This window comes from Triticum urartu, chromosome 3A (genome assembly GCF_056163025.1).
Source record: "Triticum urartu cultivar PI428250 chromosome 3A, HENAU_Tu73, whole genome shotgun sequence".
Lineage (NCBI taxonomy): Eukaryota > Viridiplantae > Streptophyta > Magnoliopsida > Poales > Poaceae > Triticum > Triticum urartu.
In genome coordinates, this window is record NC_141875.1 from 284,450,599 (window position 1) to 284,475,441 (window position 24,843).

General features: G+C 54.7%; 1 long non-coding RNA gene across 1 annotated transcript; it reads right to left on the reverse strand.

The window, feature by feature from the left end:
* Positions 1-21,940: 21,940 nt before the first annotated feature.
* On the reverse strand, positions 21,941-23,827 carry LOC147979468 (uncharacterized). The gene is made up of 2 exons (XR_015599712.1): positions 23,087-23,827; positions 21,941-22,321 (listed from the first exon to the last, which is right to left on the reverse strand). It is a non-coding gene; the product is annotated as an uncharacterized LOC147979468 (long non-coding RNA).
* Positions 23,828-24,843: the final 1,016 nt, after the last annotated feature.

The following is a 24,843-nucleotide window of genomic DNA, read 5'->3' on the forward strand; positions in this document are numbered from 1 at the left end:
TCTGTTCCCCCTTCTCCGAATTCTTTGAGGCGATTATGAACATCTACGAATTCCATCTCCTCGACTTCACGCCAAATGCCATGACGACCATGGCTATTTTCGCGCATTTGTGTGAAAATTTTGTTGGTGTCAAACCCAATGTGGATCTGTTCCAGCATTATTTCGTGTTGTGGGTGGAGAACAAGGGCCACTACTCTGCAAACATTAGCTGGTTGCCACGGGTGGTGAGGAAGATCTGGGATTACATCCCTAGGAACCAGCATGAGAGGTGGGACGAGTGGACAAGGGATTGGTGTTGGATTGAAGACGAGGAAGCCCCCTTGTTCTATGAAGCACATAAGGAATGTGTTGAGTGCGGCAAGGATTGGAGTGCCAAAGGCCTCACTTAGGATAGGCTACGCCCGGCAATTAAGAGGGTTACTCGTTTGAAGGCTACCAGGATAACCATCGAGCATGTCGGGGCAGATTTCCTTCTCCGCCGCATCTCGCCGCTGCTGGAGTGGGACAGACCCGCCTGGTTGTACGGGGATGCTGCTTATAGTATGAGGTTGCTCCCAGGATTGGACAACAACTTCTCAGTTTATGGTCATCACTGGCTGTGTGACCAACTGTTTGGTCGCTTTGAATTATTCAAGCTCCAGAGAACTGTCATCCCCCTGAATATTAACTTTGCCCGGGACCAGATACTAAAGTCTATGCTGAATTGTAACGCCAAAGAGCTCAACCCTGGCAGCTACCCACCCTGGATGAAGAGCTCAAGTGGTCAAACACCCTGGTGGAGAAGGCTACCAGGGTTGAGACTGGAATGTATAAACGCACCTCTTCTGTGGGGGTGGTGTGCATTTTGAGGAGGGTTGAGGAGCACAAGGCCGCCCGTCTCGCAGAGACGGCGAAGGGCGCGAAGGGCGGGAAGGGCAAAGGGAAGGCTAAGGATGAAAGTTCTTCCCATGGTGGTAGCGAGGCGCAGGCCACGGAAGGGGCTGTCGGGGAAGAACTTGCCAGAGATAACCTTGTCGGGCTAGAAACCCTAGCCACGGCAGCAATGGAGCTTCTGGAGGAGGAACTTGGTAGAGTGGTGGGGCTCAATGAGGAGTGGCTTGCCGCGGGGCCTCAAGCTCCCGAGCCTGTGCTGGACCAGCACGCCCGCAAGCGAGTCACCACCCGAGGGGCGGTGGCCTCCAACCCAGCGCCAACCACCAAGAGGGTGAAGAAGACCACCACTAAGGCCACTACGGTTGAGGTGGCATGTCGTCAATCTCCCCGCCTTGCTTGGACCAAGGCTCCCTCCGCCAGGAAATCGATGGACCTGAGGTGGATTTCGGCTCCCACTCCGGCTCGAGCTCCTCATAGAGATTGTGTGCCCCAGAGCCCCCTATGCCACGCCCGGCACCGAAGCTGCCAGGGAGTTCTATCCCTCCACTTCCAAAGAGAGGAAGAGAGCCCTCGCCTCCCATGGAGTTCAACTCGAATTCCAGGCTCATCGCGGAAGAGTAAGGAAGATTCTCCTTTTGTAGATATCTTTAGGCATACTTGAATGTTCTTGTTGTTGTCAGCAGGGAAGTGGAGGAGGAGGCGAAAACCCTCATCCACCGTTCCCAGAAGAGGCTCCGACACCTCGGGTCGCTGAAGAGCATAGATAGCCCACCCTTAGTGGGGGGTGATGCAGAGGACACCGTGCCGAGTCCCCAGTCCAGCCCTCGGCCCGGGAGCGGGGACTTAGTCCCATTCGCCGGAGGTGATGGGGACGCTCTCCCCGTCCCCCCAGCTGGAAGGGGAGGTGAGACGACACAGGACGAGCGCCTCCCTAAGGGGCATGCTTCTCCCACTGCTCGAGCCGAACAGACCCCCACGGAACCTTTTGTGGATGAGGTTGCGTAGAAGGCTGCCAGGAATACCATGACAAAGGGCGAAATTCATGGCCCAGCAACAGCTGTTGCTGGGGAAACAGAGGTTCCCGCCCGGAAAACTTCCCCAGGTACTTTGCTTATTTCTTATTTTATTTGTTGCTCTGATTACTTCTCCCGATTTCTCCATTCGTTTAAGACTTCCGCTTCCTCGTTATTCACTGGCCTTTTCATGTTCAGCCCCCAAGCCGAGGAACCAGAGCTGCTGGAGGTGGAGGCTGATATAGGAAGGGCTGCCCCAGATGAGGCCATAGAGATTGCCGCCGTAGAGGGGCAGGACCTTGTTGTTGGGAACACACATGACTCTCTGGTGGTGGTGGAGCGCTATTCGGAAGATGTCCCGGCAGAGGGAGTGGTTGTTGTGGTGAAAATTCCCCTCCAGACTATGGACCCACTCCCCTCCTCAGGGACCGTCGCCGAGACTCCACCACCCACCTCGAGTGCGCTGGCCATGGTGTTGACACACCTAAAACTGAAGCCCCTGGCCTGTCCCTGACGATAGGCACAGAGCTCGTTGAAGAGCTTCAGCGCCTCCTAGATCCGCTTTATCAGGGATCCGGAGAGGCCGATGACTCAGCCACCGTCGCGATGGATCTATCCTTCATGGAATCCATGGCGTTGGGCGTGAAGGAGACACAGTCCCGACACAAACCAAAAGTGGTAGGAGCTCAAGAAGCAGCGCGAGTTCGCCAACAAGATGGACCGGAAGCGAAAAGAGAAGTGCCTGGAGCCGCACGACAGGAATGACAAGCAGTTCAAGGTGCTCATGAGGTAGTAAGAGATGCTCATGATGATGAGGGAGGATGTCATGGATCAGGAGGTGCACCTGGCAAACCGGAAGGCGTCTCTGGACTCCAGAGAGCGAGAGATCTCCCTCCGGGAGGAGAAACTCGAAGCCACCCTCCACACCAAGATGAAGGTCTCGAGGCTCTGATGCAGCAATAGACCAAGGAATTGGAGGATAAGCATGGAGCTGCTCTGAACACCCTCACTGCTGACTCTGCTGCTCAACTGAAGAAGCTTACTGAAGATCTAGCTACCCCGTATGCCGCAAAAACTGACTTAGACCTGTAGGTGGCTAAGCTGAATGAGGATCTTGCCTGGAGTGCTAATGAGGTGCAGGCAGTCAAAGAGAGGGCACGGCAGGCGGAGATTCACTTGGCTGATGTACAGTCATAGCTCTCCTCCAAGACACAGAGCCTCTTGACTGCTAACGGCAACATCTCGGACACGAAGGCAAGGATCGGCACATTGGCGCGTTCGGCGGAGTTCCTTGAGTTCCGCTAGCAGTTGCTGTCCAAGGATTTCAACACTGCCAGACGTCTCCGACAGGATGCAGAGGACCAACTAAAGAATCAGGTTGATCAGGTTAATCTCTGGATCAAGAGCCTGATTGAGATGGCCGAGCATCTTGGTGCCCAGGCGGCGGTGATGAGCATGGAGAGACCAGTCTTCTCGGCCAGCAAGCATGAGGTCCCAAGCGTCAAGCTAGGACTCTTCTTCAATAAGCTACTCGAGAAGCTGCTGGCGCACGAAGAGGGGAGGGCCGAGAATTTTGGGACCGAGTCCCGGAGGCTTGCCCGCGATGCCCTCTTCATGGTCTTGAGCAATATCGCCTGCTGCCACCCAGACCTTGAGCTTGCTGACCAATTCAAGAAGCCCCCACCGTGTGCCGACATTGCAGCTGCCAAGGAAAAGGCTGCTCCCTGGGCCGACTTTGTTCTCCATGTTTGAGCTATTCCACCTGGCCATCGGACTAAGTATCGGGCCGCTGCCGCTTCTGTGTTGCCCCGTAATGAAACATGATATATATTTTGCGTTTAGTCATTCTGTCTCCAGCGTTTGTGCGAAACTGATATTTCTAGCTGAATTTTAAATGCGTGTTTATTCCTTTGAGCCCTATATGTTTGTGTTCATCTGATCAATCCCTATGTATGTTGTGGATGCCTGTCGGTATCATATTGCGGCGATTGTCGTAAGGGTCTGGCCCTTGTCAGTCATCTTCGCGTTGATGCATCCCGATAGGTTTTTCCCAGGTAGTTCTCGGTGCGATCAAAGAAACTAGCCAAGGTTCCATCACATGAGGGTTCTGATGGTACGAATACTCACTAGGGTTAAGGGATAAACGGCTGCAATAATCTGAGATGTATCAACAAGAAGTGATAATGTAAACTTAGCTTTCGTTTTGAGCTTCTTTTTCCTCTGTCGGACCACATGCGTCTGACGCGCTCGCGGCACCTGGAGGAGCTGAAGATAATCAGGTGGTTTCTCCATTCCCGGTAGAGGCCGACATGCATTCCTTATGGCTGGCGGGCATCGGGGCATAGTGTGGGGCTCCACTGGTCCCCCCTCCCCTTTTCTCCCTTCCTTTCGAGTCAGTCCGACGGCTGCCATTGCATGGGTTGTGCCGATGCAAGGATCCTTACTAAAGTACGCTTGTCGGGGCATCAATTGACGAACTCATACTAGCACTTCGCTCAGGATTGCCCAAAATAGGGGAAATATTAGACCGAGCGTCGCGCGGTTGTTGGATTTCTGGTTCCGTAGACCCTTGAGAGGTTCAAACTCTGGGGTGCGTGCGAAAACTCAACCTCCCCAGGCTGCCTACTCGCCAATCTCTTGGCTTACCTCGATGAATAGGAAGGAAACGAGACACAACAGTTTACCCAGGTTCGGGCCACCTAGCGGTGTAAAACCCTACCCCTGCTTTGTGGTGGATTGGTCTCTGTCGGTGTTCTGGGAACGGGGGTCCCCAGACTTGCCTGCCTGCGGCCCATGGCGTAGCTAGACCAGCGGCCCTATGCGGCCCATCTTCACCAGCAAGCACTCAAGACCCTCGCGAGGGGCCAAGCCTTGCGAGTCGGATGATGCAAGGCCTCCTCGGGGGCAGCCTCACCAGGCTGGCTCGCGAGGGGCGTAGAGATCAAGGGAAGGGAGACCTGGCGAGGTCCCCGTGACGTAAGCCATGAAGACCAATGCCAGGAGGGCACCAGGCGGGCGCCAGCGCGCAGTGTCCTTGTTTCCTCTTTGGTTCTAAAGAGGCAAGCTCAGGCGCGGAGTCCCGACGCATCAAGCAAATGTTTCCATATCGGTGCAACAAGACAAAGACAAGAAGGTCAGCAGGACAGAGGTCACCGTGGAGCCCAAGACAGCGTCACCAACTCCTCATCAACTTCTCCAACAAGGTATATGAGCTGAAGAACAAACACACGGAGGCATACCTCGTGAAGGTTCGCAAAATGGAAAAGCATTTCCTGGTTCTAGAGCTGCAGCACGTACCACGTGGCACCAACAAGGAGGCCGACGACATCGCCAATAGGGCGTCCAAGCGACAACCCCAAGAGCCAGGCGTCTTTGAGGAGCGGCTCTTCAAGCCGTGGGCAACACATCCGCTACCGGAGTCGACGCCGCCTCGGGAGGAACTCCCCGAACCACCTGTCTCGGGAGCACCGGCCTGCGGCCCGACCTCGGGAATGCACCTACTCCTGGCGCTCAAGCCTCAGGAGGGGTGCTGGACCAAGGAGTTCATGGAATACCCGACAAAAGGGATGCTGCCGGAGAAGGAGGAGGACACGGAGCGCATAGCCCGACAGGCCATGACATACTGCATCTAGGAAGGTGAGTTATACAGGAAGCGGCCAAATGATGTTACCTTACGATGCATCTCCAGGGAACAGGGGAATGAGTTGTTGGCCGACATACACGGCGGGGACTGCGAGCACTACTCATCGTCACGGACCCTCGTCGGCAAGGTGTTCCGCAGCGGGTTCTACTGGCCTACCGCTCTCAATGACGTAACCGAGCTGGTGAAGTCTTGCGAGGCCTGCCAATTCCACGCCAAGCAGATCCATCAGCCAGCTTAGGGCCTCCAGACCATCCCGCTCTCGTGGCCATTCACAGTCTGGGGGCTGGATATCTTAGGCTCATTCCCTCGAGCGCCTGGGGGCTACCGCTACCTCTACATCGCCATCAACATGTTCACCAAATAGGCAGAGGTAGAAGCCGTCCGCACCATCCCGGCCGGATCCGCGGTCAAGTTCATCAAGGGTGTCGTAAGCCGGTTTGGGGTCCCTAATCGCATCATTACTGACAACAGCTCGCAGTTCACTAGCAATCTTTTCAAGGCATACTGTGCTATCCTTGGAACGCATATCTGCTACGCTTTAGTGGCACACACCAGGAGCAACAGTCAAGCCGAACACGCCAACGTAGAGGTCTGCGGCAAGGGCTGGCACGATGAGCTCTAGTCTGTGTTGTGGTCCATCCGCACCACCGCCACCAAGCTAACAGGCGAAACCCCGTTTTTCCTCGTCTACGGAGCAGAAGCGGTTCACCCTCATGAGGTCAAGCATTGCTCTGCATGCGTCCTAGAGTTCGACAAGACACAGCAAGACGCCATGCGGTGGATGGACCTTATGCTTGGGGAGGAACGCCTCAGCGAAGCCTCACTCCGAGCGGCAAGGTACCAGCAGGCGCTCCGACGGTACCGCTGTCGCAGCGTCCGCTCTAGGATGCTCGAGGTGGGCGATCTCGTCCTGAGGCGGGTGCTCTCCAGGGAAGGCATGCACAAGTTCTCGCCCATGTGGGAGGGCCCTATTAGGATCGCCCGTGTATCCAGGCCTGGCGCCGCGCGCCTGGAGATACAGGATGGGATCCCCATCCAGAATGCCTGGAACATCCAGCACCGCCGGAGGTTCTACCCATGAAGCAAGGCCTATCGCGTCTGAAGCAAGGCCCCATGCCTGTGAAGATCTCCGCTCGTGACACTCTCACGTAATAATGAGTGGGGCTGTACATGTCCCTGAGTCTCAAGAGTGCCGAGCTTGGGCCTCGGGGGCTCCCTCCTACGTCTTAGTGGCAACACTTAGCTCCACGCTGGTGAGAAGACAAGAAGACTAGACTAGGTGCCGAACGCGGCTTCTTATTTGCTTTCGTAGTTGGCTTGCCCCTTTTTCTCAATGGAAGTTTGCATTCTGGCCTTTCTTGTCCTCTTTGTTCGATCGCCTTCCCCTCTGTACTTCCTTGGATTTTTGTTTTGGTCTGTGCTCACCCTCGCATGCCTTGCGAGGGGGCTGTACAGGTGCCCTCGTGAGAGTTTTTCCTGTTCTTCGCGAGGCACCCTCGCCCAAGCCCGCAAGCTGGCACATGTCTCGCAATCCGTGCCCCTCGGGTACCGCGATGCGAAGTGCTGGGTCATGGCCAGCGACGCATGCGACCAGGATTCAAAAGAATAAGAGTTTCCTAACGAATTTTTGCAGTTCCTAGCGGCCTTCCGAGCAAAGGAGGCCTCGCCAGGCACTAGGGAATGCGCGCCTCGCGAGGAGGAAACTACTTCAGGCACATCAAGCTAAGTTATCTCTACATGCCCACATAAAATGTTGGTAGCACAACAAGATGCAGGGACGATACACATAACATAGCAACTCAGAAAGTATGGTTCATTACACGTCCCTGCAGGGCCCATACTTGTTTCTTCTTAAACACGGGAAGGAAAGAGCAAAACAAAAGTGGTGCATGCCCCCACAGTAGTTCGCAAGGGCGGACCCATGGCGCTTCCTCGAGCTCAGCCAGACCCCGCCCCGCGCTTCACTGGAGCGCGGCGACGAGACAACCTGCTGCCTCCCTCGAAACGGGTGCGGCGGCTAGCTATAGCCGCCGCTGCTGGAGCTGCCACTGGAGGAGGAGCCGCCGTAGCTGGACGAGCCGCGGCCAGCACCGAGGATGAAGCCACCTTACTCCTCATCACGACCAGCACAAAGGCCAAGCACCACGTTGTCGTCATTGTCCTTGGGGCAGCACCCGACGCGGCAACCATCTTCCCCAAATACCCTCACGAAGAGGGTCGCGTCGCACTCGTACTTGAAGTGGAGGGCACAACACTTGCCCAATCCGCGCGCGCGGGCGAACGTCTGCCAGCCGCGGGCCAAGGCCGCGTTGCCCGCGGCGGATACTTCAACCACGACCCACGAAGCCCTGCTGCAGCAACCATCCTCCTAGAGCCAGAGACTGCTTGGACCTGCGGACAACAGTTCGCCGACAAAGAACGACGGGAGCTGAAGCTAGGTGCCAGCCGGGTTCTCCGACCACACGATGATCTCCGGCGTAATCTTCGCTGACTGGAAGTGCGATCGAGGAGGCCGCGCAACCATGGCACGCCTCACTTCATCAACGGGACTGCCACGACCAAGGCGACTCCCGCCATGCGGGGGGTGCCACCACTGTCGCGAGGGGCCACGGTGAGGGTCGCTGCATGATTGCACGGGCGACCATGCCCCCTCTTGGGTGGTGGAGAGCGGGGCCCCTCCTGGTGGGCCTTCCGCTTCGCGGCGGCCGAGAACCTCTTCGCCGGCGCCATGAGTGTCACTGGTAGCAAGGAAGTGAGGAAGAAGCAGAAGGAGTGAAAGAAGTGATTGGTGATGGGGGCTCCACTCCCCCTTCCCCATTATACCCTAGAGGAGGCCAACCGCTGGCCTCCACGATCTAAGGTAATGATGACCTTTTTTCTACCTGCAGCAAGGACTCGTCAAGTTGGGTAGTTGCCGAGGCAGCGTGGGGTAGCGGGGACGCACACGTCCAATCAACTGCCATGCGTCAACAGAGGCCGCAGGCTGTTAGGGCTCGTGGCACCCTGCACTTGCCCCTTGGCTTCGCCTCGAAGCTATGTCCGAGTGCACCTTGGGCCCGGGGGCTACTGTCGGCGTTCTGGGAATGGGGGTCCCCAGACTTGCCTGCCTGCGGCCCACGACGTGGCTCCACCAGCGGCATTCTGCGGCCCATCTTCACCAGCAAGAACTCAAGACCCTCGCGAGGGGCCAAGCCTCGCGAGGCAGACGACGCAAGACCTGCTCAGGGGCAGCCTCAATAGGCTGGCTCGCGAGGGGCGGAGAGATCAAGACAAGGGAGACCTCGCGACTTCCCCATGACGTAAGCCATGACGACCAAGGCCAGGCGGGCACCAGGCAGGCGCCAGTGCGTGAAGTGTACTCGTTTCCTCTTTGGTGCTAAGGAGGCAAGCTCAGGCATGGAGGCCCGAGGCATCAAGCAAAGGCTTCCATATCGGTGCAACAAGACCAAGACCAGCAGGACGGCAGGACGGAGGTCACCGTGGAGCCCAAGATGGCGTCACCACCAGAGCCTTTGGCAGGCGAAGACTACTTTTGTCAAGATAACTTGTACTAGTTGTCCCCCTTCAAACTTGGCCATTGTGGGATCCCTTCCCTCTCAATATTTGGGAAGGGGACCAAGACCTCTATAAATAGGACTAGCCACCACCTTTGCAAGGGGGAGGATCATTCAGACCACCAAACACCAGACAAGCTCGCCAAGCACAAGAACACCTCTCCTCAGGAGGCCGTTCTTCCCCTTGTAATTGTTCATCCTCAGTCCATGAGGCAATCCACCATACCACGCTAGAGTAGGGTATTACACCGCAACGGTGGCTTCAACCAGTATAAATCTTGTGTCCCTTTGTTCCACGAGTTCGAAGCACTAAGACTTGAGATTGTGGTGAGGGCGAGAGCTAAAGCGGGAGAGAACTTTGTGTGCACCCAGGTGTTCGAACCTCAAGGGTTTTGCCAGAACCCGAAATCTGACAGTCTCGAGGGGCTGAGGATGAACTAGTAAAATGGGAGAACAACCTCAGGAGGAGGAGCATTCTTGGGCTCATGTGAGCCGGTGAGTGTGAGGATGGAATGGATCCGATCCGATGCCCTCCAGTCCTATCTATGGTGGTGGCTAAGTCCTATTTATTGTGGCCTTGGTCCTCTTCCCAAAATGAAGGCAGGAAGAGTTCCGACAATGGCCAAATTCGAAGGGAAACACTTAGTACATGTTATCCTGACAAAGGCAGTCTTCACGTAAAAAAGCCTCTAGTCGTGTCGCCGCGGTGGGCTCGGCGATGACCTCCATCATACCGTCCTGGCAGTCTTGGTCTTGTTGCATCGGAATGGAAACTTTTGGCTGATTCCTCAGGACTCTGCGCCTGCTCTTGCCTCCCTAGCACCAAAGAGTAAAATGGTCCACTGCGCCTGTTGGCACCCGCCTGGCCTTGGTTTTCATGGCTCACGTCATCCAAACCTGATGAGGTGAAGCCTGCATAGAAATCTCTGCTCCTCGGTAGCCTGCCTGAGGAGGCCTCTCCTCATGCAGTTCTTGGCGTCGTCCGCCTTGCGAGGCTTGGCCCCTCGCGAGGGTCATTAGTTTGATGATGCTGAAGCTAGGCCGTACCAGGTCGTCGATGAAGCCACACCATGGGCCGCAGGTAGGCAAGCCTGGGTACCCCCGTTCCCAAAACACTGACAATAGCCTTCGGGCCCAAGGCGCGCTCGAACTTGGCTTCGAGGCTAAGCCAATGGGCAAGTACGGAGCGCCGTGGGCCCTAACCGCCTGCGTCCTTGATTGATGCGTGGAGATTGATGGGACGCAGGCATCTCCGCTTCCCCATGCGGCCTCAGCAACCGTTCGACTTGACGCGACTCTGCTGCATGCAGAGAGATAACTATCATTGCATGGGATCATGGAGGCCGGCGGATGTCCTCCCTCCGGCTATAAATTAGGGGAGGGGTAGAGCCCCCTCGCTCTTCTCAATCTTATTGCTGCCCACTCCTTCTTCTACTCCGTCTTGCCGTAGCATCCATCGCACCGATCAGGAGATTCTCTGCGGAGGAGAAGCGAAAGTCCCCTCGGGAGGAGCCTAAACCACTTCTGCCGAAAAAATGGTTTAGCCGCTCTCACGACGGTGGTGAAGGACGGGCGGTGACGTGGCCTTGGTATGAGCGGCCTCCGCCTCGCTTCCTGACCCCCTTGTAGGCCCATACGCAGGGCCCTGGGCGAGGTGGCAGTGCCCAGCACCGCGCAGTTTGGGATCGCGGTGGGCAGGCCATGGCTGGATAGCCAGTCGGCCCACGAATCCACGCCGAGGGCTCCTCGCGCAAGTTCGTGATGTGGGCGGAAATGCCACTGCGCATGTTTATCTAGTTCCCGAGGTTCTTCGCCAAGGAGATGCCTCCAAGAGGGCCGCTTGAGCTGTGGCTGCAGCATGCCGGGTGCTATAGCCTGTTCACGGGGGCAGAGGTCGAGGTCGTCCCCCCGAGAGGCATCTTCATGACCCGTGGATGGGGCGAGGTCGCCTGCGCCTGCCGTCCAAAAGGGCCCCTCGCCATCCACTTTCAGTATGATGGCGTCCAAAAGGGCCCCTCTTCAAGGTCTTCAATGAGGACAACTGGTGCATGGAGTGCCGCCCTGGGGTGTCAGCGTCCTAGGAATGGGGGTACCCAGACTTGCCTGCCTCCGGCCCACGACGTGGCTCATCGACGGCCCGGTACGACCCAGCTTCAGCAACAACAACTCAAGACTCTCGCGAGGCGGACGACACCAAGGCTGGCTCCCGAGGAGCGGAGATATCAAGGCAAGGTGCACCTCGTGAGGTTCACATGACGTGAGCCATGACAACCAAGGCCAGGCGGGCGCCAGCGGGTGCAGCATACTAGTTTCCCCTTTGGTGCCAAGGAGGCAAGCGCGGGCGCAGAGTCGCAAGGAATCAAGAAAAGGTTTCCATATCAGTGAAACAAGACCAAGACTGCCAAGACGACAGGACGGAGGTCATCGCGGATGCCACCGCAGCGTCACCACCAGAGCCTTTTCCAGACGAAGACTACTTTTGTCAGGATAGCTTGTACTAGTTGTCCCCTTTCAAATTTGGCCGTTGTGGGATCCCTCCCGCCTACATTTGGGAAGAGGACCAAGGCCACTATAAATAGGACTTAGCCACCACCATAGAGGGGGATGATTCAGATCATCCTCTCATCCACCAGATCATCGAGCTCAAGAACACCTCACATCCTAAGGCTGTTCCACCACTGTACTAGTTCATCCTTAGCCCCTCGAGGCAATCCACCACAAAGTTGGAGTAGGGTATTACACCGCAAGGTGGCCCGAACCAGGATAAACCGCTATGTATCTTGTCCCTTGGGTTCATTGAGCTAGGCCATGGAATAATTGAGCAGGCATACTGGTAGGGGATAGTTCTTTGCACGCACCCTAGTGTTCGAACCTCTCAAGGGCCTGCGGAACCCTAAATCTGACATTTGGCATGCCAGGCAGGCGTGCGTCGGGGCCTCTCTTCTTCTAGCTAGCCCGTCATCGCCTGACAGCCCTAATGGCCGATGATCAGAGGGTTCATGCCGAGCAATAGGCCACTTGGCCGACCCGGGCGGTGTCATTTTCCCAGGAAGACCTCCACCTTGCTCTCCAGGCGGCTGGCACAATGCCTAACCCCACCGGACGCGGGCGGCACGGGCCGGCGCCGCCTGCCCTCGCACCTCAGTGTACGCGCGCCGCCGTGTAGTTTTCGGGATACGCCGGGGCGACGGCACCGCACACTCAACGGGAGCAGCCGAACATGAAGGTTCCGATCATCATGGCACGAGAGCTACTGCGCTGTAGGTTGGCGGAGGGCGGCCGCGATACCCTGCTGGAGTGGGTTGTTGAACTACTCAACGCCGCCTACAGGGGTGCGGCACCATTCTACTCATTGTCCATGCCTCAGCTAGTGGCAAAAGTGGGCGTCGGGCCCCGACGCGCCCGTGCGCCCCTCGGAGCACCCAAGGGATTCGACAGCAACAACACGGCCCTCGGCGCTGTTCATCCTGCCGCGACCGCACCTCCTGCGGCTGGGGTAAGCTCCGGCAGTCCCTTGCGGGGCCGCGCTGGGACGTCACCCCGCGACCACCAGGGCCAGGCGTAGGTCCTGGTGGCCTAGGGTGTGGGGCACCCAGGCGAAGGCTCCGGCGCAGCGGCCCCAGATGGCTACGTGCCCCACATGATGGACCTGGATTACACTCCTGAGGAAGACCCCAGCTCGTTCCCCAGGCCGAGCTGGGCAGAAGGTACGCTGGAGGGCGGAGCTTTCCAAGAGCCGCCCGAAATCTTCGCCGAACCCTTCGATGACAACGACCACAGGGTACGGCCAAGACCCTAGGGGCATGCTTACGCTAACCATGGAACGCAGGTGAACGAGGCCACTCTAGCGGCCGGAGACCCCAGGCGGTGACCCCTCTACCGGCAGGACCAGCGCACTAGGGGTCGTGTGGGAAGGTCCCGGAGGCAGGGCCTCCCTTGCGCCACATGGAACAAGTCATCGCACGGAGGTAGGTCCTCTGCTGGGGGAGGCGCTGGTGAGCCCCCCCCTGGCAGAGGGCCCGTGGTCGCCGAGTGCGCCGCTAGTGTCCCACTTGCCCCTTGGTCTCGTCCTGGTTTCCAGTCGCCCCAATAGTGGTCAGGGGAGGTGCAGGGCGGGGACCTCGTCAGGCGATATGAAGCAAGGCTCACGCCTGTGAAGGTCTCCATTCGTGACACTCTCATGTAATAATAAGTTGGGATGTACATGCCCCGGAGTCTTTGGAGTGCCGCCCCTCGGCCTCGGGGGCTCCCGCCCACGTCCAAGTGGAAGCACCTGGCTCCGTGCTGGCCATCGACATTGTCCCCCAATGGCCATCCTCACATCCAGTGAAAGCACTTGGCTCCGCGCTGGTGAGAAGACAAGAAGACTAGCTAGGTGCTAGACGCGGCTGTTTGCTTTCGCCCCTTTCTCTGTAACACGATTTGCCGCCTTTTGGACTGAGATTCGAAGTCCTCTTTATGTTGTCAAAAATGGGGAGAGTTTTCTCTCAATTTGTGCCAATTTGTTGCCTTCTGGTTTCTTGTTATTCTGAGGGGCTCGCACCCACTTCCCCTCTTACGAGCGCCTTGCGAGCAGGGGCTCGGTGTGGTATGGTGCGCCAGGCATGCTTAGGTTGTCCCGGCCGACGGTGGGGCCTCCCAGGCCAAGGACGCAATCACCGCCGGATCATCGAGCGCATACCCAGTCATAGTCTGGCATTCGCTCCTGGCAAGGCTTTCTTGGGCGAGCCAGCAGGCCCTTGGGGAGGTCAAGACCTCACGGGCCTCGGAGAGCTCACCTCGGAAGGAAGGCACGTCTGTGACCCAGGACCCGCTCAAGTCCTACTAAGATCAAGATAAGTATCAGCAACAACCCTGATTGGGGGCTCACAAGCTTGTGATAGCACACTTCAAGTCTAGCTTTGAAAACACAGAACATGAATTTACACATTACAAGGGGCTCCACCTCCAAAATGCTCTCACACCTTGCGGGGCCGTGTCTGAGTCTTTGCGTGCAGGTTCAAGCGAAGGAATGCAGGCCTAACTGGACGTACTACCCCCATCACCGTCCTCGTCACTCTCATCCGCACTACTTGCACTGTCACTAACGTCATCTTCATCGTCGTCATCCACCCCATCTTAATCCACCAGGATCACCGCCGCGTCGTCCTCAGGGGCGAACTCTCTAACCAGAGCGTCCACATGACCGTCCACCTAGTACGACAGGTTGTCTCGGGATAACCCCTGGCACTGGGGCTATGGCGACGTCAAAATCAAAGTGGGGGTCGAGGTTCTGAAAATGACTGAAGATGCATGAGAATGCACGCCCAAGGAGGCCTCGACTCCTCTCCTCGACGAGATCGCGGGACCTCACAGCCCGGTCCTCCAGGCGCGTCCCGACCTCTGTGAAGAAGCGAATGTGGTTGGTGTACTCTTCCACGCGGGGATGTTGGCGCTCTCCTAACAAATGGCACTCAGGGCTCGGTTGGCCCTTACCCTGAGGGCCAGAAGCATGGGGGCATGCTCACGCTGCAGCATCTGGCGATGACACGCCTCATCCGCATTCTGCTTCGCGAGGGATGCGGCGCCATCAATCTGCCGGTAGAGTGAGAGCAAGTTGGCGCGTGACGAGGCCAAGTCTCACGCTGCTCCATCTCCTTCAGCTTTGTCCTAAGGGCAGCGGTCCTTCCCTCAGCTTGGGCCTCCAAGAACTCCAGCTTTAGACGGTACTGATCGGCAAGATCCGCACGAACCTTCGCCACCATCCGGGCGACCTCCTCCCGGACCTTGGCTTCCCGCGCGGTGATGGCATCCTCAGCCGTGGCCACCTGGTGCTCCCTCACCTCCAGCCGCTCAAGCTCCAGGCTTGGCTCCAAGGCCTCAAGCGCCAGTGCCTCCTAGCGCTTTAGGATGTCCTTCTCTTCGGAAGGTGCTACCCTAATTGATGCCAAGACAACCATGTGCGCCTCGATCCGCTGCTCAAGGGTAGCGTTCAAGGCCCGGATCTCCCGTTCGCGCTCCTCGACGGCCTCGCGATGATGGTCAACCTCCCTGGCCACCTCCAAGGCCCAGGCTCTAGCCTCGCATGAGGTCATAAGGGACACCGCGGTTGTTGCCTTGTCGCGATCATGCTGACGATGTGCAAGGTTGATGGCAACCTTCAACTAGTGCCACTCGTGAGCCAGGCGACGGTCCATTGTCTCAAGGCGAGCGTCGACTTCGACAAGCTCTTCTCCGAGATGGCTCAGTGCACCCATCGCCTCCTGGAAGAGCTCATGGTGTACGGCGCCACACCCGTGCATGAACTGCAGTGGACAGCCAAGCCCGTCCTTCACGTTTGGGGTCATTGGGGAAGCTTAAGGTGGCCAGCCTGCCCCTGGCGGGGGGCGGGCACCTTCCTCGCCACCCTCCCGGCCTCGGCAGGGGCACCAGATGGCGTGGCCTCGCTACTCAAAGACAAAGCCAAGGCTGGGATATCCCAACCGCCGATGAGGTCCAATGGAGGAGCCCTCAGCATGCCTTCTGCACTCAGGACGGACAATGAAGGAGGGACGACAGGAACACATGATCAATGCCACCCGTTGACACGTCCGCCTCTAGGACGGTCCCTGCGCCGCTCAAGGTGGACCGGTGGGGGGAGCTCGAGACCAGGGGCGAGCTGAGGACTGGTGGAGGCCGCCCCTCAGGAGATCTCGCTGCCGTGGGTGAAGGGATCCTGAAGGGCCATTGTCAGGAAAGGATGCGGCACACATAAAATCATGAAGAAGAGATAGTTACTCATTGATGGCTATGTACTTCCTCTACTTTAGCGGCCGGTAGGCTTCACCACTGCAGCTAGGAGGCCCCTTTCTCTTGCGGAGCACCTCGAAGTTCCGACACAGTTGGGCGAAGCCTGGGGCCCGGCAGTCAGCATCCGGAGCGGGCTGCAGAGCCCCTGGAGTGGCGACCACGGGAGCCCTGGGCACCGTCATCTCTCCGGCCACCACCTCAGGACCGCTTCTCCGAGCTTCATGGGTAGTGACCTCGGGAACCTCGAATCGCACCGAGTCTTCGATCTCCCCCTTAGGATGGCTCACCCGAGCTCGAGAACCTCAGGAGCACCAAGCTGCGTCGCTTCATCAGCAGCCGCCCTGACAGCACCCGGCGGTGCCCGCCCCCCTGCGTCCACCTCGGGGCATGCACCACCGGGACGGCAGGCAGAGGGACCACAAGGATAGGGTTCTCGCGGGGACCCTCAAGTCTAGCCAGGCGCAACCCCCACTCGTCAAAGAGGGGCATCTGCCTCACGAACCCCTCCGTGTTCGAGAAGCAGTGCAGGAGGCAGCCCTCCTTCGGAAGCATGGCTGGCACAGGGTCACCCGTCAGGAGCTCGCGCACCGTGCGCAGTGTCTCGGGAGGAAGCGCAGGTACATGGAGCCTCATGGGGTCCCTGATGCCGACGAAGGTCCACATCCGTCGAGAATGGCGCTCGAGCGGAGCAATGCGGAACTGGATGAACTCTTTCACCACCATGGGAGCCGTCACTCCGACCTCCTTCAACTTGGCCAGCCGGCGCCAAACATGGGCAAGCCGAGGGTCGACAAGCTTCATCTGCCCCCACCTGGAGCTGGGTACAGCCAACGCCAGACGAATCTTGTCCAGCATCTCCTGATTGAACACCGTCGACCACTCGAGAGCGGGCTCGAAGGCGGGCGGAGATTCATCCAGAACGCGGTTTTTCCCTTTCTTCTTCCTCGTCAACCTCGGGGCCATGTCGATAGGGAGAGCAGAGAAGGTGCAAGAGCCAAGGGAGCGTGTGGCAAGCAATGAAGATGGAATTGAGTCAGTGACGGCGACCGCCAAGCCCGACGAATATGAAGGTTGTGTGGGGAAGTGAGGGCGCCCACGACCCGTCCATCGCCACATATTGACCGAGGCCACAAGCAGTTGGGGCCCGCGGCTCTGCGCCCTTGCCCTTTGGCTTCGCCTCGAAGCCAAGTTCGAGCGCGCCTTGGGCCCGGGGGCTACTGTCGTCGTCCTGGGAACGAGGGTACCCAGACTTTCCTACCCGCGGCCCACGATGTGGCCCAATCGACGGCCTGACACAACCCAGCTTCAGCAACAACAACTCAAGACCCTCGTGAGGGGCCAAGCCTCGCGAGGCGGACGACACCAAGACCTCCCTCGGCAGCGGCCTCCCTAGGCTGGCTCCTGAGGAGCGGAGATATCATGGCAAGGTGCAGCTCATGAGGTTCACATGACATGAGCCATGACGACCAAGGTCACTCTGCGCCTCGCGAGGTTCACATGACGACCAAGGTCACTCTGCGCCTCGCGAGGTTCACATGACGACCAAGGCCAGGCACCTCGTGAGGTTATCATGGCAGCGTACCAGTTTCCCCTTTGGTGCCAAGGAGGCAAGCGCAGGCACAGAGTCCCGAGGAATCAAGAAAATGTTTCCATATCGGTGCAACAAGACCAACACGACTGCAGGATGCTGCTAACGCGACACTACGATCAGAGACCCTTCGACGAAACTGTGTGCGATGCAATAATCACAAACGGTAGTGTAAAATAACCGTCAAAAAGGTGAAAAATATTTGCAATGGTGGTGCCATCAAACACGGTTCAGATTTTAGTTGCATGTGTGATGCGTGTGCGATATACATCATATGATTCATTCGGATGAACTGTTTGTGATTGGGCAACACAAAAGAAACGGTCAGCTAGATCAAGGTGTGTGTGATTGAGGGCATACGCTTCAGAAGGATTAACTGTTTTTGATTAGGCAACATAATAGAAATTGGTCAGCCAGATCAAAGTGTCTGGGATTGATGGCATACACTTCACATGGATGAACTGTTTTTGATTAGCCACAACAAACTGAAACAGTTAGATAGATCAACGTGTGTGCGCTAGACGGGCACACAAATCCTAATTAAAAGAAGTGTGTGCGATGGTAATAACGAGCGCACACGATTGTTGGAATAAGACGTGTGCTGACATTGCCTATTATGGTGCACCCTATGGTGCAAATGCCACGTACACAGCCGACAAGGCATATGTGCCCACGTCACGCCTTCCGGGAATAGTGTCACACTTATAATCGTCAGTAAATTTTGAGTCTGCCATGGCCGATCACACCGATCACACCGATCAAAACCTAAATGGCTTCTCACTTAGGAGCGTATTACTAACCGGTTATAAATACTACTACTCCAAGATGACTGCACATTCCTCCTCAAATCCTCATCCACAAAAACAAAATCATTCATCATCGTTCCCTTTGCGTCTGCCATGACCAGCGTGAGTTCTGGGTCAAGAGATTGCCACTAGGGAGATGCGAGCATGGAAGCGGAAGCACGAGAGATGTCCTGCCTCACCGCGAACGCAGCAGACATGTCCCGCCGCGTGGTTGTAGCAGCACAGAGGTCCCGCCGTGTCGCCGAAGCAGCACGCAGGTCCCGCTGCACCGTCGATGTGGCAGACTGGACCGGCCGCGCCGTGGAACCATAAGAGATGTCCTGCCGCGCGGCGAATGCAGCAGAGATGTCCTCCCGCGCCGCGCCAGTAGGGGAAAATGCCTCGTGGGCAGGCGAGGACTCTTATAGGCACATGCATGCGGTCGTCCATAGCCAGATGGATCGGATCTCCAGCGGGGCGAGGTTGTAGGATGACATGAAAGCCTCTTTTGTCGGCATCATCTGGCAACTAAATGAGAGCAATGCGAAGCTCCGGGCAGAGCGTGACCTGCTGAGGGTGAAGATCGTCGGAAGTGCGGAGCAGTAGGAGGAGACCGTTGCCTTGTTGAAGTGGACCGGCGTCATTGTTGAGAAACTTGTGGATGAGAATGCCATGTTGCGCATTGAGCGTAGAAGGCTGGTGGAGGAATCCGTGGATGCTCTCAAGCAGCTACTTGAGGACAAGAAAGAGCCCATTGTCGCTCGCCGTAGAGACTAGTTCCTGCGGCATGCAGCAACGTAGAGATCAGCGAGCCAGATCGCTGTCTTCCATCTTTTGCCCATGTGTATTTCAGGCATTGCCGCATGTGGCTTTTTTCATTATGTTCCTAAATATGTAAGACAAATATTATCCAATGTCATCATCCTTATATTCATCATGCTTGCTATAAGTCGCAGTCGATGTTATATAGATCCGTCAGATCTTACAACAAGATCCATGCAAAACTTTCTCTTCAGATTTTCATTTCTCTCTCTTAAATCTCAGTCCAGTGACACACATAGCCACGCCATAGGACAGGGGCTCGGGCGCCATTAATGGAGACGTTGGGAGGGAGGTGCGCGGCGGGTAGCGGTCGAAGGGCTCTCCTCCCGATGAGCACGCGCAGGGGTCTAATCGCATGCCTCCCATACTCAAATAGCTAGCCCGCATGGCACCTCCTAGCCAATAAAAAAAGGGGATGCGTGGCGACGCGTGAATGGTAAGTAGAACGCCCATGGTTTAAATAATACTTGTGTTTCCGATTTGTAACATGACAGCACTTGTTCCAAAATGACTTTGTTGATTGTTAATGTGTGCGCCTTCGTAAATTGGACAGAAAAATTACCACAGCATGTTGGTGCCATATCATGACACCATGCCAAGTTTCATGATTTTCAGGCCTGTTTTGCATTTAGAGGAATTAAAAAACCAAGTTTCTCAATCTTTCCGGCCAAGCCACGACGCCCAGATATTTGAATTCCATTCCCATTTCTTGCGTTGGACCTATAAATACACCCAAGGACGAACACGTGATTTTCAACCAACTTTGGTGCACTGGAGCATGGGCTTGTAGTTCAAATTTGAATTATGCACATTAAATGCACAGGAACTCAATTAATGTAGAAAAAAGCCAAACGTACACAGAATAATTCCAAAATTTAGCACGGTGCTTCTATTTGGTCTAATCTGCCTGTGTAAAAAATTAAGGCGGGATAAGGCAGTGGACATATCTCGTTTCAGACGCGGAGGTGACACGTTCCCTCTTGGAACCACGAGCCTTCTTGAGGGAAGCTCCGGTTTGCAAGAAGGTTACACCAAAGCTTGTCCCAATTCGCCAAAAAATTTACCATAATATGTTGGTGCCATGTCATGACACCATGCCAATTTCTTGTCTTTCAGGCGTGTTTTGGATTTACAGGAATTAAAAAACCAAGTTTCTCAATCTTTCCGACCGAGCCACGACGCCCAGATGTTTGAATTTCATTCCAATTTCTTGCATGGGACTTACAAATACACCCAAGGACACACACATGAATTTTCAACCAACTTTGGTGCATTGAAGCATGTACTTGTAGTTCAAATTTGAATTATGCACATTAAATGCGCAAAAACTCAATTAATGTAGAAAAAGGCCAAACGAACCCGGAATAATTCCAAAATTTAGCACGATACTTCTATTTTGTCTAATTTACCAGTGTAAAAAAATTAAGGCAGGAGAAGGCAGTGTACATATCTCGTTTCGCACACAGAGGTGACACGTTCCCTCTCGGAACCACGAGCCTTCTTGAGGGAAGCTCCGGTTTGCAAGAAGCTTACACCAAAGCTTGTCCCAATTCGGCCCAAAAAATTACCGCAGCAAGTTTGTAATGCCCACGATGCAGCTATATCTCCCATGTGTCGAGGCACTACTTAGAGGCATAACCACATGGTAGTTTTGTCGCAAGAGGGGTAATCTTCACACAATCCCATGTACTGAATAAGAAAGGGATAAAGAGTTGGCTTACAATAGCCACTTCACACAAATAACAAGTTAAACATACATCATCTAGAGTATAATCAAAGGTCTAACTATGGAACCAAAATAAAGGAAGATAACTACAAACGCTAGATCCCCGATCGCCCCAACTGGGCACCACTACTGATCATCCGGAAAAGGCACATAATAACGGCCAAGATCTTCATCAAACTCCCACTTGAGCTTGGTTGTGTCACTTGCACTGGTATCATCGGCACCTGCAACTGTTTGGAAGTATCTGTGAGCCACGAGGACTCAACAATCTCACACCCGCGAGATCAAGACTATTTAAGCTTATGGGTAGGATAAGGTAGTGAGGTGGAGCTACAACAAGCGATAAGAAAATATGGTGGCTAGCATACGCAAATAAGAGTAAGAGGAGAAGCTACGCAATGGTTGTGGAGCTAGAAGCGATCAAGAAGTGATCCCGAAACTACTTACGTTCCAGCATTACACAAGACCGTGTTCACTTCCCGGACTCCGCCAGAAAGAGACCATCACGGCTAGACATGCGGTTGATTCATTTTAATTAAGTCAAGTGTCAAGTTCTGTACAACCGAATATTAACAAATTCCCATCTGCCAGATAACCGTGGGCACGACTCTCAAAAGTTTATACCATGTAGGGTGTCCCAACTTAGCCCATCACAAGCTCTCACGATCAACAAAGGATATTCCTTCTCCCGGAAAGACCCGATCAGTCTCGGAATCCCGGTTACAAGACATTTCGACAATGGTAAAACAAGAGCAGCAAGACTGCTCGAATGTGCCGGCAAATCCCGATAGGAGCTGCACATATCTCGTTCTCAAGGCACACCGGATGGGCTAGAAGTTGGGTTCGCATAGACCCTAGTTGCCCAGGGGGCGCCGGACATCCCCCAGTTCGGACAAACAATTAGGGAAGCACTGGTCGGGGGGGTTAAAATAAAGATGACCCTCGGGAGCACAACTTCCAAGGGAAAAGTATAGGTGGTGGTGAGGCAAATGGTAAAACCAAGGTTGGGCCTTGCTGGAGGAGTTTTATTCAAAGTGAACTGTCAAGGGGGCCCCATAACCCCAACCGCGTAAGGAACGCAAAATCAAGGAACATAACACTTGTATGACGGAAACTAGGGAGACAAAAGTGGAACAAAACACCAGGCATAAGGCCGAGCCTTCCATCCTTTACCAAGTGTACAGATGCATTAATCAAATAAGAGATCATATGATAGCCCAACATATCCATGTTCCTACGTGGAACAACCTGCAAGGCACCTGCAACTAGCAACGCTATAAGAGGGGATGAGAAAAAGTGGTAACTTAGCCAAACAACGGTTTGCTAGGAATGTGGGTTAGAGGCTTGACATGGCAATATGGGAGGCATGATATAACAAGTGGTAGGTAGCACGACAGAGCTATAGAATGAAAAACTAGCAAGCAAAGATAGAAGTGATATTGAGGGTATGGTCATCTTGCCTAAAATCCCGGAAGGAAGAAGAAAGAGTCCATGACGAAGACAAACAGACGTAGTCGAACGAATCCTCACCAGCACGACATTACAGGAACTAACAAGAAGAAGCAACACCGGAAAGGAGCAAACAACAAGGTAAACCAACAAGCATAAACATGGCATGATGCACAATCAAGTATGATGCATGTCCGGTTTAAATATGCATGGCATGGCAAAGTGCACATACAATAGTACAAGTTAAGCGGAGCTCAATATGCAATGAGTTGCATATTGACGAAACACCACATACATTTATTTAGTTATCTCTCGTTATGTACCCAACAATATTAAAGGTTGTTAAACATGGCAAGGGGTGAAGAATAAGTAAACTAACTATTTGGGCAAGTTTAAATGAGGCTGGAAACAACAAACAACAATTCCGGAAAATCCCCATATGCATATTATGAATTTGGTACTGTTCTTCCCTAAACCATATTTTAGAGTTATTAAACATGCAAAGTAATGCTACCATGTTAAACTATGCATTTTTCTACCTCATTTACATATAAAGTTTATTAAATTTGGAGCTATGGTTATTAAGTTATGAAATAAACCATTTTAGCATGGCATTTAGCAAAATATATGGAAACATCATTGTAAACATTTTAAACATGGATGAAAGTTGCATATTAAGAAACTAGAGAAAATTCTAAGCATTTTTCATATATGAAACATTTTAATAAGATGCACGGTTGGCGAGTTATTAAATGCATGATATTTGAGGGTTTTCTGCAATTCTACCAATTCCCTGGAAATTAGGAAATTCACAAAACAGGGAAAAAACATAGCAGGCCGAAACTACTAGGCGTTGGGCACTTACCATGGGCATGGCCCATCTGCTGTGGAGGGTGTTAGGCCTTGCGGACGCAGGGAAGTAGCTGGGCCGAAACAGAGGAGGCCTAGGCACGGCCCATGCGCGGCGCTCATCCACCTCTGCTCGAAGTAGAGGCAGGAGCATGGCGTGGTGGCTGCCGGCGATGGGGACAGCAACGCAACATGTAGGGGACCGGCGGACAACGGGGATGGATGGATCTCAGGACGGGGGTTCCAGATATGGTGACAGGCGGAGCGGCGACAGCTGGGCGGAGCACCTGCAGGAGAGAGAGGGAACGTGAGAAGGGAATACGAAGGAGAACTAGAGGCAGGAGGAGAGGAATGGGGTGGCGGGGTCCGGCCTGGGTGGTCTTCGGTGGTTGCTCCGGCAAGGCCACCGGTGAGGATGGGGTCGGGTGGCGCCAGGAGCTCGATCGAGAGCTCCTGTCCTCGATCCCGCTCAGGCCCAGATCGGCCCAGGGCAGGCCACAGATGGGCTTTGGCGGGCCCGGGCGGCGGGGTGAAGGCCGGGGCGACATGGAGGCGTGTGAGGGGATTGGTGACGTGGAGCAAGGGAATTGGCTTAGGGCCGACGGCGGGTGGCGGCTTTGGCCTCTAGGCCGGTGACTAGTGGTGGCGACAAGGTGGCTTGGCCCTGAAAATGAGGAAGGCAGGGTTGGTTGCGGCTGGAGGTAGGTGGAGACTAGGTAATGCCAAATTTGGAAGGAGGGTGTCCATATATAGCAAAAATTGCTAGGGTTTAGTTCTAGGGGTTGTCTTTGGAAGGCGGGGTTGGTTGCGGCTGGAGGTAGGTGGACACTAGGTAGTGCCAAATTTGGAAGGAGGGTGTCCATATATAGCAAAAATTCCTAGGGTTTGGTTCTAGGGGTTGTCTCTGGACCCTCCGATGTCAATCAGACGGTTCCAGTCAGAGGGGGGTTTGGTGGCGCTGGTTTAGAGTGGGAGTGGGCTTTGAAGAGGGTCCTTGGTCTGAGAAGAGAGAGTCGGAAAGTGGCCCGGCGACTGTTTCCGGAGACTGAAAACGTCCGACGTATGACCGACTATAATGCCACTATATTTTTAACGGTTAGGCTATCAAACGAGCTCTGAATGAGACAAAACTTGGCAGGCGGCCTATTGACAACATAACAACACCGCATGCCAACTTTCAACCCATTCCGATAACATTTTCCGGCCACTTATAAAATAATATTTCGGAGGTGCCGCGGGCGCGTGCAAGTATGTCTGGGCTCAGAACGCACAACGGAGAGAACTGGGGGAAACCGGACGAATGCATGTTTCGAAAACATGATGATGCAATGCACATGATGACATGGAAAAGATGTGAGACGCAAGCAATAGACATGGCAAGGATAGCGAATAACTGGAAGACACCTGGCGCATCGGATTTGGGGCATCACAACACTCCACCACTACAAGAGGGTCTCGTCCTGAGATCTAAGGATGGCACTGGAGAGAAATGGAAGAGGAAGAGAAGAGGTAAAACTAAGTTGCTTCTTTGACAAATGAGTGAAACCAAAGAACCTTGCGAGGTTGAACAAATTGAAAGAAAGAATACAACGAAGGTGAACAAAGTTGAAAATACTCTGTTAGAAAAGATGAACAAGGAACATTACTAGATCCTTGTAGGTTGAAAGACATAAGAAAAGGGTTGTGATGGACAAGAAGTACGTGCAAGCACTCCGGTTGAAACGATATGTAGAAGAAATGATAGAGTTCAATTATGACAACACGCCGGTTGGA